Source organism: Lissotriton helveticus, chromosome 5_1, assembly GCF_964261635.1.
Source record: "Lissotriton helveticus chromosome 5_1, aLisHel1.1, whole genome shotgun sequence".
Taxonomy (NCBI): Eukaryota; Metazoa; Chordata; class Amphibia; order Caudata; family Salamandridae; genus Lissotriton; species Lissotriton helveticus.
This window is the reverse complement of record NC_136065.1, coordinates 1,315,729,320-1,315,735,244: the sequence shown is the minus strand read 5'-3', so window position 1 is coordinate 1,315,735,244 and position 5,925 is coordinate 1,315,729,320. Positions and strand designations below refer to the sequence as shown.

Here is a 5,925-nt window from a genome sequence, read left to right as displayed (position 1 = left end):
AGCTCCAGCAATGCTCTGGGGTACCCTATCTCCCCAATGCTGCATCAAGCCGTACGTCGGCTTCAAGCGCGCAGGGTTTGAGTCATGCATCATTGTCATAAAAATGACTGATTGACATCTTGTAGATTTCCCTCAGCCACTTTTAGGATTCGTTCCTGCGCAGGTACGCCCTCCCTTGCGCCGGAACGCCCCCTGATGGCGCAGGGCTTTACAACGTGATGCATCGCCCATATGCCCATATGTGGGTTTTTTTTTAATATATACGCCGCACCAACACCATGGCGAGTCTTTTGTTCTGCCGCTGCGTCAGAAAAGGCACGCAACAATGGAGGAAAATCAGCCGCAACTTCCGCAAGGGACTTATAAATCAGCCCCAACAGACTGAAGTCCAGTGTCCTTCCTTTAGACAGTCACATGGCTATCAGAAGAAATAGTGGCGGTGGTGGCGGGTGGATTGATAGTTTGAGTATTCACTGATCTGCAAGCAGGATGGACTTTGTCTGTCACGTGTTGTGCACTACTGCCTGCAGTGCCAGGCCTAGGCAAACCTCTTTAGTAGTCTGTTTATTGAGTTACATAGGAACTTTCTAAGTCAACGTTCCGCAAATCAGGCAATACGAATAACGTAGTATACCACATGAGATAGATCCCGTGGAATAGTTGTCTATCTATTTGCTATTTTTCCAAAATATGTTGTTATTGTTCTTTTGAAATGTTTGATTTGGTTGAAAAATCTCATCCATGTTTTATGGTTTTTCTTTCTTTCATGTTGTACATCAGCTCCCCCCAAGGGCAAGAGGACACAGGAGGAGGGTGCTGAGGATGCAGGCCAGGATCGGGCAGGCGAGGGCTCCTTTGCTGGCCCCAGTAAGTTTACATTTTACTAAACAGTACCTATTTTTTCCTAGCGTTCCTCATTCGATTTTTTCTAAATCGTCTTTGATCTTCTTGTAGACTGGATATAAATTCTTATCCTGCCTCGAATATGATGACTCCCTGTGGTATTACTAGACTATTCTTATTAGTCTGTCTGTGTAGCTAACTAAGATTGGACATTTGGCAATTCCATTGGACTCCCATTATATTCAGCAATACCTCTATGCACTGTCTCCTTACTGACTAGATAGTTTGGCAGAGTCATTCAGCTCCCGAAGTCACCGATTATAGATCCCCAATGATCTCTAGATTATCGTACGCAGGACAAGAGAGTAGTACGGAGTCACAGCACAGTCAAGAAGTGTCAGAGGCACTCATGCTTGCAAAAATTCCAAAACCTTTAGCTCATCCACTCTAGTCTAGAGGAACAAAAACCACAGAGTCTATTTAAGTGTAAAAGCTTTATTAAAAGTAAACACATTTATTGAAATCTACTTTGTCATAAAACTATTTAACTGTAAACGGAAAAGTGGTTAGTGCTGACGATTAATTGGACACATTTCTTGTGGTCGAGCCGAACTCTCACCTACTTTGAACTTGATCCTGGTCGTGTTCTTAGGACTCAGGAGTCAAGCTTCTGTCTGTTAGGAGAAAAAGTGGTGCGTGTTAAAAATCAAAAGCAAGCATTCATCAGTTGTGCATAAAAGTGCAGCAAGACAACAGCCTTCCCTGGAAAATGGGACATTTTTACTATGGAGTAGACAGTCACAAATTATTACATTGTATTCTGTGTTTTTAACATTTCTCCTAGACCAAATATTATATAGTAGTGAGTGGTGTATTCTAACTTTCTTAAATGTACTTTGTAGGTGTAACATCTGGTGACGGGGCCAGCGCGGAGGTGGCTGATGTGTTGGACTTGGACTCGGAGGCCTCTGGGGAGGATGCGGCGGTAGAAGAGCTGGTGGCCGTTCCTGTGGGGGATCAAACGGTGGTGGCGGAAACAGGTAAGCTATATATTCCTTACTTATTGAGATTGAAGACTGCATAGTGTGCTTTCTGCACGGGTGTATTACAATTACAAATCAACCAGGTAGTAGCCTCCTCGAAATGTACTTCGACTTAGCTGTGAAGTTTTTGGTGAGAAGAATCCCAATAAGTTCTTAGACGAACGTGATGGATGGGATGAACGAAAAGCGAAAGAAGGGTGTAAGTAAGTGGGACGCGAACTTGTATGATGGCTGGCAAAGAAGAACGATATGTGTTTGCTTGGACCCAGAGGTGGCTGGGAAGGAAAGAATATGGTATGGTGCATGGCTGGGTCAATGATGAAGCAAGGATGGGTGGAAGGACAGCAGCCTGGGTGGGTGAAACAGAAACTGTATGTGTGCGTATACTTTGAATGAATGGATGCCTGGAGCATGGTATTCTCTGACTCTTACATAGCAAATGTGTATCTAGAGAGAGTAGATGGTCGCCAGGTGAAGTAAGTGTTACCTTGAAGAGCATGTACCACCGCACCCGCACGTCCGTCCCAGTGCAGGGAAGGCAAGGAAAAGAAATTGTAAATGTGTCCAATACTACCATGAATAGTAGCAGTACTTTGTATTGCGTTTGCATTCACAGCATATATCTGGTTATTACGGTGGACACTCCGTACCTCTCTTAATAACTTTAGTTTACTTGTAGTACGTCATTCATGTGTGGGTGTATCACTGTGTTCACTCAATATTAAGCAAAGCACCTAAAGTCATCTCATCTGTCATTAAATACGTCCCATGTGAAGTGATAGATAATCAAATTAGTTAGCTTCTTCAGTTTCCTTTTCTAGTACTCATTTGCACTGTAGGGTGAAAGGTAAATTAATTAAGCAGTAGCCCTTGTAACAGAGTATTCTCAGTGCCACCCGTAATAGAAAAGTAATAGCTTCACCACCTGCATGTACTGGACCGGTACAGTAACGCAAGTCTGTCTCCATCATCATGGTGTGCAACTTTTTTTCTCGGGTGCAACTTCACTGTGCTGTGTCCATGTCATTCTGCCGGCTTGCATAAGATAACGTACCCATTTCCCTAAACAAGAGAGAAGAAGAAGAATAAGACTGGTGTACTGTCATAGTCGACTGTAATGGAAGTCCATAGTGGTCGTAGAATTAGTTCATTAAACTACCACTACTGTTAGAGCAAGGATGCAGAAGTGGGAGGGTTACATAGATACTGTCCTCAATAGTTATGTACTGTGCTTTCAATTTGCTACTTGTACTCTGTGACCCAACTTTCGGCTCAATCACTTTGTGTTATTAATAAGGAGCATTGGTTACAGACTATGTCTTTCTTTCTTCATATAGTTGCTCCTTCTTCCAAATCAACAACAAGGAGGGAGCAGGCTAGATTGGCCCGGCAACGGAGGCTGGAGGCCACAGTCGCCGAGTATCGGCGGCTGGTGGCCCTGGAGGAGGAGGAGGACACGCAGTCGAGCGGGGCAACATCTTCGACTGCATCCTCCTCCGTGACTAAACCAGCGGGACCGAGCCGGGCTAAGAAAGCCGACCGCCACCGCCAAGCACCCGAAACACCAGCTGCCCCCCACAGGAGCTGCAAGGAACGCCAACACCGCCTACGAGTCCGCATGTCCAACCTGGAGCAGGAGGTCCTGAGGTATAAGACCTTGGTTAAGGGCCTCCGCTCCGAGCTTGCCACCCTCCGCAAGGAGTATGATGCCCATGCCGCATCATGCACCAGCACCAGCACCCTCCAGTAGTGGAGTGTCCCTTGCCCTTTTTTTATAGACTTTTGGGGGGTGGGATTTGGGAGTTGGGATCGTTTTGGGACGTTTCAGAGACAATCGTTGGGGTTAGGGTGGGTGAGGGAGATTATTTTGTTAGGGATAAATAAATATATTTTTCAACTACTTTATCTGACCATACCTGTTTTTTACTGCTTTTCAGTCTGGTGGGTGGGGGGCGGGGGTGTAACAGTAACTTTGTTTTCCTGAACAGTCGTAGGACTTTAGTAGTACAACCGTCAAACTCTTGTCTACTCCGAAATAATACTCCATTATACTACCTCCCACCAAACGCTTATCTTACCTGTAATTTGTGTTAGAAATTAGGGCTAGGCCCAGGGCTGGCTCCAGGTGAAATGGGGATTAACGTTGTCATTCCTGGGCGGGTGACATTTCCTCATTGCGGTGTTACTAGTGGTGTGACACAGTGGCAGTTGCATGCCTATGGAAAAAAAGAAAACGAAACCTTGTTTGTACTCCTTACTGTAGCATTACAACGGTTACGGTACGATCGAGAAAATAGCAGGTGACAGTACACTAGAACAGTGCCATAATGTAGCCTAACAAATGGTAAAGTATTGCAAGTATAACTAGTACTTGCGTTGAATTTATTTGACATTGGCTACTACTACTAGAAGATATAGTACTGAAGCTGAGTAAGTCTAGAAGATATCCTCGTATTCCTTCACCAGCCTGTTGCTGCTATCACCTTATCCTCCCCAGCAAGTGTGTGGAATTATTGATGTCATTTTAGTCAGACATCAAGCAAAACAACACAGCCCGGGGGAAGAGGGTTAGGGTTTGTAAAATGGATGGGAATGGGGGTTTCTTTTTGGGTAGGTTTTGTTGAGAGAAGAAAAAAAAAGCAGAGCATGGACAAACAATAATTGAAGATACAGAGTTTACAGACAATCTTTGGTTACAAAGTAAAGGTAAGCACATGCAGTCACACTCATAGAATAAAAGACAACAATGGATACTGTATCTGTATTGCGTATGTTGTTGGAGTTGTCCTGTTGAAATTGGTAAGTAAGTTGCATGCAGCAAACAATTCCTCTTATTGGCGGCACTCCTCCATTCCAGCTGACGCTTCGTCCATCAATGTGGTGGTGACCACTGACAGAAGAGACACCCTGTCCACTGCCTGCCTGGCGGATGTTGACTGAAACCCGGCCTGTAATTATTGAACGGAAAACAGGAAGTGCTATTACAATACCACTGATAAATAAATAAAAGGTATGTACGCTGTGTGGTTCAAAAAGTCACACTTTGATGATGCCTAGCAGAAAAATGGTTACAAAACGTACTTTGAAAGTAACAGTAGACCCAAATACAGACCGTGGATTGTATTCAAACCACTTGCCTGCAAGCAAAAGTATCCATAGCCAGCATCGCTCCAACAGTGCTCTACAACAACAGAACCGCGTTGCAATAGAACCCCCCTAAACACATGCAATCCTGCTGCTAGGGCTAACCCTAACGAACCCTAACTTACAAAGTGCCAAAACTGGTGTTTCCTTATGGATTTTGTCCAACTAACTTCTAGCCGGTATTAGACCTTCCCAGGAATGCCCCAGGCAAGACCCGCCAACCCACCCGCAAAAAAACACCCGACACAACACCACCAAACAGCGAAAAAGCTAAATCTCATACTTACAATGTCTCTCGGCCTTCGGTCCAAACGCGGCGCTGTGCAGCTAGGTCGTCATCATCATCATCAATCATCATAACTCCTGTTTTCCACCACGGATTTCCTGAAAAGCAAATGCAATCAAGATTAGACTGTCGCAGCAGTGCTTCGACAGAGACCCCGGCCGCAACCCACCCACGAACAGCAGGAAGCCCCCCAAAACGCTACATTGAGCAAGATGTCTGAAGAAATGGCAAAAAAAAGGCTGTTCCTTATGGATTTTGTCCAAAACACTTGTATCCGGTATTAGACCTTCCCAGGAATGCCCCAGGCAAGACCCGCCGGCGCCAACCCACCCGCAAAAAAACACGCGACACAACACCACCAAACAGCGAAAAAGCTAAATCTCATACTTACAATGTCTCTCGGCCTTCGGTCCAAACGCGGCGCTGTGCAGCTAGGTCGTCATCATCATCAATCATCATAACTCCTGTTTTCCACCACGGATTTCCTGAAAAGCAAATGCAATCAAGATTAGACTGTCGCAGCAGTGCTTCGACAGAGACCCCGGCCGCAACCCACCCACGAACAGCAGGAAGCCCCCCAAAACGCTACATTGAGCAAGATGTCTGAAG

At 45.2% G+C, this 5,925-nt stretch overlaps 1 long non-coding RNA gene across 1 annotated transcript; it reads right to left on the bottom strand.

Annotated features, from left to right (window-relative positions):
- Positions 1 to 1,395: 1,395 nt before the first annotated feature.
- On the bottom strand, positions 1,396 to 4,082 carry LOC144753600 (uncharacterized). The gene is made up of 3 exons (XR_013594424.1): positions 3,965 to 4,082; positions 2,812 to 2,948; positions 1,396 to 1,517 (listed from the first exon to the last, which is right to left on the bottom strand). It is a non-coding gene; the product is annotated as an uncharacterized LOC144753600 (long non-coding RNA).
- Positions 4,083 to 5,925: the final 1,843 nt, after the last annotated feature.